Source organism: Chenopodium album, chromosome 2 (genome assembly GCF_948465745.1).
Source record: "Chenopodium album chromosome 2, dcCheAlbu1.1, whole genome shotgun sequence".
NCBI classification, from domain to species: Eukaryota; Viridiplantae; Streptophyta; class Magnoliopsida; order Caryophyllales; family Amaranthaceae; genus Chenopodium; species Chenopodium album.
In genome coordinates, this window is record NC_137835.1 from 30,553,292 (window position 1) to 30,559,894 (window position 6,603).

The 6,603-nt window shown below is 42.0% G+C and overlaps 1 non-coding gene across 1 annotated transcript; it reads left to right on the forward strand.

Annotated features, from left to right (window-relative positions):
* The first annotated feature begins 5,499 nt into the window (after nt 1-5,499).
* Nucleotides 5,500-5,606, forward strand: LOC145607877 (small nucleolar RNA R71). The gene has a single exon (XR_014105653.1). It is a non-coding gene; the product is annotated as a small nucleolar RNA R71 (small nucleolar RNA).
* The last annotated feature ends 997 nt before the right edge of the window (nt 5,607-6,603 follow it).

A 6,603-nucleotide genomic window follows, 5' to 3' on the forward strand; every position in this document is an offset into this window, starting at 1 on the left:
TTTTCTTGAACTTCTTTTTTTTTTCATAATATCATGCTTTATTTTTCAAGAAAATATAACTCTCAAACTCATCAAAAATAAACATGAATAACAACAAAACAACTTCTCAAATCCCACCTAAATTGTGCTAATAATAAGCACACCACAAACTCCCTCACCTCACTCACTAATAGCTCCCCCAATCCAAGCTTGGGACTAGTAACCAATAGGGCAAAATAGGCTTGTAATGCGGCTAATAAACAACAAAAGGTCAAGGCAACAACATGGGTAGCAAGAAGGGAACAAATGTATCTACAATATCTAAAGGCTACCTAAAAGAACAAATGCCTTCGTCCTCCACAATGTGCATAATAATGAATCATATAAACATTACTTATAGTTGCAAACCAATACTCAAATTCATTGACATACCAGGAACTATGGAACTATCACACATTCCTTACCAAATCAACTAGTCAAGCACTATATTCACAAGTAGTTGGACAAAATTGACGCATGTTAAAGTTTCAGGGCAATCAAACATCAAATCATGATCAACTAATCCACATTGCCTATCATCAAATACCAAGAATCAAAAAAATTTTCTCAAGTAAGGGGCACAGGGAAGCATAATTTATAATTCATTGGAACGTATTTTTGGATTTTTTTTATTTTTCAATTTTTTTGTATTTTTATATATAAAGAAAGCAATAAAACTAACCTAGAAAGCAAGAAATCTAACTTAAGAAAACACACCAAAAATAAAAGAAAAGAGAAAAAGAAAAATACCAAATAAAAATCTCCCCCAAACCAGAATCAGACAATATCCTCATTGGCTCGGAAACTAGCCCAGCATAGCTAGTCCTCATCATCATCCATCCTCTCATATCCTCCTCCATGACTCGAACCGATACCACCCTGGCTTGGTCCAGCACCACCATAACCCGAACCACCTGCAAAGTAGTTAGGGTCCACATTCCCACCCATACCCCCAAAAGGAACATCACCCCCATATCCGTGGACTGAAGAGTAGTCCACATAAGTACCATACGCACCGGGGTGAGAATACCCTCCTTGGGGGTATTGGAACCAATCGAGAGTAAGTGAATCGGGAGGAATAGCCCCCCGACGGGCATAATCGTCATACATGGGGTATAGGCCCCTCCCGCGGTTCCTCTCTATGTAACCAACCCGCCCATCTAAGGTGCTTAACCTAGAATCTAGGTTTTGCATCATACCCTCAACTCTCCCTTGCCCCGTCTCGATGCGGTCTAATTGGCTCCTAAAAGCCGAAAAGTCATAAGGGGCATTGGGGTCGACGTTGTAGTCGACCGAGGAAGTGGGTATGCCATAGGTGAAGGGTGGAGGTGGTTGGTAGCGTGGTAAATGGTGAGTGGGGGAATGGTCTAGGGGGGATTGGTGGGGTTGTGGTGAAGGGTGAGGTAGTTGAACCTCACCTTGACCATTAATCTCGAAAGTATAAGAAGGCTTCCCCTTCTCAAATTTGGTCAAGGCGGGGTTGGGTAAGGTAAAGGCTTGATCCCTCCTACCCGATTGTCGGTGGACTATCCACCAAGTATCACTCCCCACGGGTTGCACCCAGTTCAAACTCCCTAAATAGGCTAGGTCCATGAGGTTTGATCCTACAACTTTCCTATTCCCATCCGGGTTCCAACCTAGGTGTTTTCTAGCAATGTGGGTCACTAACCCCCCAAAACAAATAGGTGCCCTAGACCTACTAGCCTCGGCTGCATTGGCCGCCCTTTGGAAGTGAATGGCTATCCTATGGGGTATGTTCAATTTTTCAGCGGTAGGAATTACATAGGATGCCAAAAGTTCCAATTCATCTCTCCTAACATTTGCCGGTTCATGCCTCCCAAAAATAGTGAGGCCGGCAAATCTTTGCCAAAATTTTGGGATGGGATGTTGAATCCATGTCCCTTTGGCATGCTGGAGGTTAACTAAATCCTCCCCAGTTAGCCTCTTATAGACCACGACGGTGTGGTCTTGAGAGGGTTCAATCGGTTTATCCGATTTTAAATCAAACAACTTTCCGAATTCTTTAAGAGTTAGTCTCACATCGTTGTTTAATAATCGGAATTGTACATGAGTAATTAGTGCATTCATTTTAATAATATTAAAACTTGAAATAAATTCCAATGTTAAGTAGTCATACGTATCATGGCACATTTGAAAGAAACCACTCATGCCTATGCCTTTGAACAATTTTTCCAAATATTTATCTAAGCCTAACCTAACTAGTGTGGGATGATGAATAAAACGGGTGGAGATTACCTGGCGATCGATGAGGTTTAGCATCCTAGCCCGTTGCTCCTCCGAGGTAATGACAACCTCCTCCTATCCCGGAATTTGAAGATCCGGGTTGACCGTTGGTTGTGGTGCCCTCGAACTCTTACCCCTTTGTGTCCTTGAACGTTTTGAGGCCATTATATGAGCAAAAATTTGATGCTTGGAGCTTTCTCTCTCTAGGGGTTTGAAGGAAGTATGAGAGAAAGTGGGAGAAGATAGGTGGGAAATGTATAAGAAGATGTGAGGATTAATAATATGTAAGGATTTTGAGGTTTTGATGGATGAATTCGAGGAGATCTTGCAAAAGAAGTGAGTTTGAAGGTGTAAAAATGGAGGTTTAGAGAGAGAAAGTAATGGAGAAGAAGATGAAATAAGAAGAAAGTGAGGAAAGAAAGAAGAGGAAAAGGTTAAAGGGAAGGTCAAAATAGGCGCGCCCGATCGGGCGAGCCTCGCCCGATCGGGCGGATAATGCTGAAGTCCCAGAACTCAGTTACGCGCCCGATCGCGCGAGCTCCGCCCGATCGGGCGCAAACACGAACGATTTTTCGCCCTCATACTCGCCCGATCGGGCGAGCTTCGCCCGATATATCTTTTCCTTCACTCGATTTGCGCCCGATCAGGCAACCTCGCCCGATCGGGCGAAATTTGCTCGAGTTTCTGACGGCACTTATGCTCCCGATCGGGCAACTTCGCCCAATCGGGCGAATTTTGCTCGATTCCCAGCTCTCCTTTCGCGCCCGATCGGGCAGCCACGCCCGATCGGGCGAATTTAAGACTGGAAGTTGACATGCTTGCACGCCCGATCGGGCGAGCTCCGCCCGATCGGGCCCGTGCCCGGTCAGAATTCCTTAGCTTTTTCTTCGTCTTCAAATTTCTTCTAAGTCTTTTGACCTCTTAAACCTATACCTGTACAAAAACACTTATAAACGGTAAAATTTCACTCTCCTCGCCTCTCTAAAGTGAAAATAAAAATAAAATAAAAAGAAAACTAGTCTAGAAAGTAAGAAATACGGGTTGCCTCCCGCAAAGCGCTGGTTTATCTAGGTCCCGCACGACCTTCTTACCAAGTACAATATCTAGGACCCTTGGCCTAACGCTTGATCAGGTGGTTTTTTACCCGGTCTAGCGGTGTTTAGGCTGCGATGCGGCTTCCTGACATACCCTGTGGGACGCCAAATCACCTTATCTGATGGATCCTCCTTGACTTGGACTGGGGGATCTTCAATGCTACGCACTAAAAGTCCTTTTTCGGTCGAAAGTTGCTTCAAATTGTCATTGCGTTCAACACTTGCAACTCGATCTGGCGGAACACTTACCGTAGACTCGATTCGCACAACTTGCTCGATCGGTTCCATTTGTTCATCCTCGAAACCAAGACCAACATTGTAGAGTGCTCTTTCTATTGCATCAACTTCGTTCTGCCATTTGTCTATCTCATCTGAAAAGGATGCAACACACGATACCGCCTCCAAGGGATCTTTTTCAAGAGCTTGGGGCTTGTTAGAATAATTTACAACCACATTAACACTGAAACATTTCTCCTCAGTTATGGAGATTTTAGGGGCATTATTCAGATTAAAAACAACTTTATCATCCCCTACTGATAATGTTAACTTACCACTTCTTACATCTATGATTGCTCCTGCAGTGTTAAGGAATGGTCTACCCAAAATGATTGGGGTTTGCATATCCTCGGCCATATCAAGAACAACAAAATCTACAGGTATATAAAATTTACCTACTCTAACGGGGACATCCTCTAAAACACCTAAGGGGTATTTGAAAGAACGGTCGGCCATTTGTAGAGTTATATTGGTAGCTTTTAATTTACCCATATTCAACTTAGAACACACAGATAATGGCATGACGCTAACACTAGCACCCAAATCACATAATGCATTATCAATCAAGAGATTGCCAATATGACAAGGGATAGAGAAACTACCCGGATCTTTTAATTTAGGTGGAGACTTATTTTGAAGTACGGCACTACACTCTGCAGTGAAAGCTACTGTCTCTACCTCACTAATAGACCTTTTCCTCGTCAATATTTCTTTCATAAATTTTGCATACAAGGGGATTTGTGTGATCAATTCAGTAAAGGGAACTGTTACCTTCAAATCTTTTACCACCTCCAGGAACTTACCAAACTGCTTATCCAAGTTTGTCTTCAATTGACGATTGGGGAATGGAAGTTTGATAATTGGCTTTGGAGCATTATTACTCTTGTCTGGAGTAGCCACCTTCTCTGGAGTTGTACCCTACAATGTAGAATTAGATATGTTAGTATTATCCTTTAGCCCTGCAGGGCTATCAACTACATTGTTTGGTTTAATGGAATCAAGATTAGCATTATTTAATAAAACAGGTTCATCAACTCTGGGCTTAGAGGGCCCTTCATAGTTTGAACCACTCCTTAGAGTAGTTGCAAATGCTTGATCCGTAGGCCTAGTTGGCTGTGCCGGCAGGGCTCCCTGTTGGCGGGCTTGTAGAGTAGCGAAGAGTTGCGCAATTTGATTATCTACAATTTTATTATGCGCTAGAATTTGATCAATTGTCGCATCTCTGCTCTCCATGTGCTTTTGCATATTAGCCAACATTGCTCTAATTTCCACCAGAGAAGGGTTAGAAGATGAGGAGGGTTGTTGTGGTTGGTTCTTCTGGCTAGCATTGGGATGATAATATTTCTTCTGCTGTTGTTGCGGCGCCTGTGGTTCTTGTGGTGGTGGATTTTGAACATTAGTGCTCCGGTAGGAAAGGTATGGATGATTCCGATACCCAGGATTGTAAGTGTTGGAGTATGGGTTATTCTGCCTATAAGCTTGGAAGGCATTAACTTGCTCCACGAAACTCCTGCAATCCTGCTCCCAATGACCTACAATACCACAATTTTCACAGAAAGCCTCATTAGAATTATTATTAATCGCAGAAACATTAGCTACATTAGTAGTACTCAGATTATCTAATTTTTGGCAAATAGAGGTTAGTTGGGCCTGCAAAAAGGATACAGAGTCGACACTATGCTTCCCCTTGTTAGCAAATCCTCTAGGGTTCCCATATTGGGAATTGTGTATCGCCATGTCTTCAATAACCTGACCTGCATCATCAACATCAAGATTCATAAATCTCCCACTAGCTGCAGAGTCTAAAATTATTCGAGAAGAATTTCCAAGGCCATTATAAAAGGCTTGGATTAACTGCCATTGCGCTAAATTATGGTGGGGACAATCTCTTTGTAAATCCTTGAACCTCTCCCAAGCCTCATATAAAGATTCATCGGCTTCTTGGGCGAAGTTCTGGATTGCACTCCGTAGTACGGCTGTTCTCTCTGCAGGGTAATACTTGTTATAGAAATTCAAAACAAGAGTTTCCCAGTCAGTTATACCAAGTGTAGTTCTATTTAAGCCATTAAACCATAATTTAGCTTTTCCAGTTAAAGAGAAGGGAAAGAGAATCTCCCTGATTTGGTCTTGAGTGACCCCGGCTTGTCTGATGGTGTTGCAATATTGACAATAGTCGGCAATGTGGAGATTCGGGTCTTCACCCTTGGCTCCACTGAATTGCTTCCTCTCTATCATCGTTATAAATTGAGGTTTAATTTCAAATTGAACCCCATCAAGAGCCGGAGTAGGGGTGAGATGTGGAAAATCCGTAAGCTTTGGTTGTGAATAATCACTAAGCTTCTTTGGAGCCGTCATCTCTGATTCTGCGTCTGATGATGCCTCTAAATCGCTAGAACAAGTTGGAGGATTGCGGTGATTATTGTTATTATCACCAGAATCCGCCAGGATTTGCTTATAGAGATTTTTCTGTCTATGGAAGGAACGTTCGATCTCAGGATCGAATGGGATGTAACCTGATCTGGAACACCTGGGCATAAACAAAAACTAAAAGCAAATATGAGATTTGTCTCAGAGAACTAACGCTCTTTGAGACAAAAGAGAAATAATCTAGACTACAAAAAAAATCAAAAAAAAAAATAAAACCGTTTCCCCGGTAACGGCGCCAAATTTTGACAGGGTAAAGTCGTATCCCCTAATCAACAATAATTCCTAAGTCCTCTAACTAAAGTAGATAGGGAAGTAGGGTTGATCTCCACAGGGAAAAAAGTCTTTTTACTCCTAATTAATTATTATAATCTAAATTATCTAAGTAACCAATATTAATATTCGAACAAGAAACTAAACTACTAAGATTGAGAATAGAGAGAAAACAATATATGAAAGGATATAGGGTATAGGTTCACCAATAAATAATACTCCAGGGTAAAACATAGTAATCAATCATTAACACTGCATAAATAACACGATTAAC